This window comes from Solanum stenotomum, chromosome 11 (genome assembly GCF_019186545.1).
Source record: "Solanum stenotomum isolate F172 chromosome 11, ASM1918654v1, whole genome shotgun sequence".
Classification (NCBI taxonomy): domain Eukaryota; kingdom Viridiplantae; phylum Streptophyta; class Magnoliopsida; order Solanales; family Solanaceae; genus Solanum; species Solanum stenotomum.
Genome location: NC_064292.1, coordinates 38,950,778 through 38,955,162, shown reverse-complemented (window position 1 = coordinate 38,955,162; position 4,385 = coordinate 38,950,778).

Here is a 4,385-nt window from a genome sequence, read left to right as displayed (position 1 = left end):
TCTTTCTTCTGGTTTTAATAATGATAAAATTCATCGTTGGACTTCATCCATATCTGCTTTCCTTAGTTCTCTTGAATTAGACTATATCATTAACTGGTCTCTAGAGTAGTAACTCCATATATCATTTCCGTTTAAATAATTATTTGCTAACTCTTGTATAATAGTTGATATACTAATTATTCTTTTATTGGCATAAAAACATGGTATCTCTATTTTTTGTATTTCTTCTTGTTGTCCGATATCATCAGGTATAACCTTATCTTTGGTTAATCCTATCTTAATAACTTGAATTGGAGGTTTTATCTCCTCGTATAATATCTCCGCTGGTGCTGTATAAAACTTTATATAAAATAAATTTCCTTGGGTAACTCTTTTATATGTGACGAATGGTTTGTGTAATTCTGGTATTCCACTTATCTCTTCTCCATCATATGTATATACAATATTTAATAGTCCATAATTGTAATATGTTCTTACTAAATTGGCATTAGTTTTTATTGTACAATTAACTTGTTATAACCTTGTAATTTTTGGGTTAGGTAGTCTTGATTTGGTTCTTTGGTTGTAGCGGATCTAGGATTACGGTTTAAATAGGTTTGAATTTTGTATATGTTTTCAATATAGGTTCTCGTAACATGGTTATATAATTTTTTCTCGTTTTGTAGGCTATCTGCATAGGTTGAAGTTTGGGGTTCCATAGCCAATGTGTTTTTTGGTGTTCTCAGAGTAATGATCTTTCAAATAGCTGGTTCAAGTTTGTATTCTTATGTTGTTTTTCACTAACTTGTTTGCTCTTACCTGTAGCTGTATTTAAACAAACATTATGGGTTTTAAGGTGTTTCCCAACGTCACCTTTTAGGTCTAGATATTTAAAGTCTTTCGATCGATTTAGCTCCGCATTTTTATAGTCATGTTGCTGACTTCGTATTTGTTGTAGCTCTTTGTCAATATTTTCTACTTTTGTGCAAAGTAGGTTCATAGCTTTGAGTATTTCTTCTATAGTATTTTCTTTTTCAGTCTGTATAGTTTTGTCTTGATAAGTAATTTGCAATAACATTCTTGTCAGTTTTTATCACTTCAATAGTAAATGTAAAATTTAATATATTTAATAACAATCTTTTCATTCTTTCGTAGTTATCGAATCTTGTATTTTTCTTATTAGCCACCATTTTACTTGTGTATTATCGATCCTTATAATAAATTTGTTATATACAATATATGGTTCAAATGATAGTAAACATTTATATACTGAATATAATTCTTTCCTATTTATTTCCTATCTTATTTCTGTATTAGTAAATGTGCCTGAATAATATCTACAATGATGTTCTATTTTTTCTTTATCATACCTATATTTTAAGACTCCTCCATAACTTTTTTCACTGGCGTCTGATTCTACTATATAAGTAATTTTTTTTTGTTTTCATCCGGAAAATATAGTTTAGGTAGGTTCTTACATAATAGTTTTATTTTTTGTGTTTGTGTTTGGTCTTTTTTATCAAACTGGTATTCCACATCTTTCTTTATTTTTTGTTGTTATAGTTTTAAGTTCTCTGCTAATTTTGGTATGTATTTTCTTACTTGATTTACTAGTGCTAGAAATGATTGTAATTTCTTTTTTGTATCTAGTTGTTCATTTGAGTTAATTATTTTTTGTACTATGTGTGTTTGCAGTTTTATTCCATTTTTATCTATTTGTATTCTAAAAATTCTATCTGCTTTTTCATTATGTCTGCTTTCTTTTTACTTAGACTTATGCCAGAATATTCTATAATATATATAAATTTTTCTAATAATCTTATATGTTTATCTTGTGTTTTGGAATATAGTAATATATCATCAATATATACTACACAATTTTCTAGTTATTTAAAATAGTTATCCATAAAGTGTTGATATCTACCTGGTGCATTTTTATATCCAAATGGTAATACATTTCATTCATAAAATCCTTGTGGTTCTGTAAATGCTGATGTGTTTTTTAGATTCCTCTTCTAACTTTAAGTGGTAAAATTCTGATTTGTAGTCAAATTTACTAAAGTAACTATATCATTGTATTTGTCTTATCTTTAATATTTTATTTGGTATTGGGTAATTATATGTTTTAGTTTTTGCATTTAAATTTCTATAATCAATAATCATTCTACTTTTTCCTCTTTTTTGTTCACTATGTTTATTTACTATAAATGCTGGGCTTGTATGCTTACTATTGTTTTCTTGTATATACCCTTTTTCTAGTAATTCGCTTATATGTATCTTAAATTATGTTAAATCATTAAAATTATATTTTAATGATTTTTGGGTTATTATGCTATTATTATCAATTAGCTCAATTTTTACTTTTGTTTTAATGTTTTTCCCATCCTTGTAAAGGATCTTCACTATATAACAATTCTAACTTATCTTGGATTATTTTTACTTTATCTATAGAGAATATAATTAATTCTATTTTAGGGTCTTCTTCTTTTATATTTTCTATTTTTTGTGTAATTTTTTCACTTCCTTTTATCCATTCTGTTGTTTTTCATTTTTTGTTATTTACTATTTTTGCTCCTATTTTTTATTTACATGGTGTTGTGAACCACCAATGTGTCTTTGTTATTATATATGGGTATAATTTTTCTAAAAATGGCATTCCTAATAGCATATCTTTTGTGGTCAATTCAAAGTTATATATTTCTTCTGTAGTTAATATCTTATCCCATATTTGTATTTTTATATTTTTTGTCTTATATGTAATTCCTTCATTATTAAATCATGTTACTACTATCGGTGTTTTTAATTTTTCCACTTATTTTCTGGTAAGCAATTGTATTTACATATATTAGCTTCTGCTCCTGTGTCTATCATTGGTGTATAATATATGTTGTAATATCCTTCTATTATTATCTTTGCAAGTATATATATTTTCATGTTTTTATCATAAGAAAGTTCTTTTTATTATTATAATTTATTGTTAACTGTTTGTCTTCTAAATTATATGGTTTTACTTGTTCTAACCATTTTATTCCTAAAGTGATATTTTTATCTCCTTGATATACTTTAAACTTTATTATTATTGGTACTCCTCCAATGATTATTTCCTTTTCCGTAGTTTCTTCGGTATATATTAATGCCTTTGGTAGTTCAGAGCATGATTGTTCAGTAGTAATTATTTCATCTTCTGTTACTAGTTCTCTTGAAATATAATTTTCTTCTTGTCCTGTATTTACTAATATTAGATATTATCGTTGTTCCATTACTCCCGTTATGTAGTAATGATATGGTTCTATTTCTTCTTCTATTGATTTTTGTGGAGTTTTATCTATTCTTCTTGAAGTACTCATTTTTGATGATATTTGGGGTATTTCATAGTTTATTCTTTTTGATGTACTTAGTGTTTCTTTTACTATTTCTAAATCTTCTTCTATATCAATCTCATTATAACTATAATCATTATTATTTATGACTGTAACTATCCTTTCAAAAGGATTTTCTATTTTTATTTTATTTATTTTATTTTTTGTTGTTATTTTATGTTTTGTTGTTAAACATATAAGTTTTTACATATAGCTGTAAATATTTTACTTCCTAGGGCTAGTTCTATCCCTGACATTCTCCAGTATAATACTAGTGAGTTATCTATATTTCTATCATTTATTGCTATTGAGTAATTAACACTTATTATAAATTTAAATTTTTGGTATATGAGGTTACCTTTTACTGCACTTATTATACTTTTTTCTATGAGTTGTATAATTCTATCATCCACTAAGTATATTTCTATCGGTGTATCTATTCCTTCTCTAAAACATGTTTTTATTAGTATTTTTGTTCCTCCTAAATGTACATATTTAATTGGATTTTTAGCCTTAATATCTTGTATTTCTTTATTTATTATTCGTTTGTTTATTATTGGTATTTTAGCATTTCCTTTGGTGAATTTGCAATCTATGATTTGTTCTCTTTGACTTACTACATAATATTCTTCTTTTTGTCGTTTAAACCAGTTTCTTATTGTTGGTATTTCGAATATTTTTTCTACGCTTAGGTCTAATTCTTTTCCTTTTATTTGTTCAAATATATTATTATCAAATATTATTTTTTGTTCTGCCGATTCTTCATCTTGATATTTTTCTTTAGTTATTATTTGTATATCTGTTTCAGTCATTGATATCGTATTCATTATTTGATTCTATTACTAGATTATTTTCTTCGTTTTCCGATAATTCATATATACTATCTTCACTTTCTAATTCATAATCTACGTACTCTATTTGCGTATATTTTTCATCGTCTATTATTATTTCTGATATTTGTTTTTCTTTGGATTTTTAGGTAATTTACAATCTCTAGCTATATGTCCTAATTTTCCACAATTATAACAAGTACATTCCGTTAGTTTT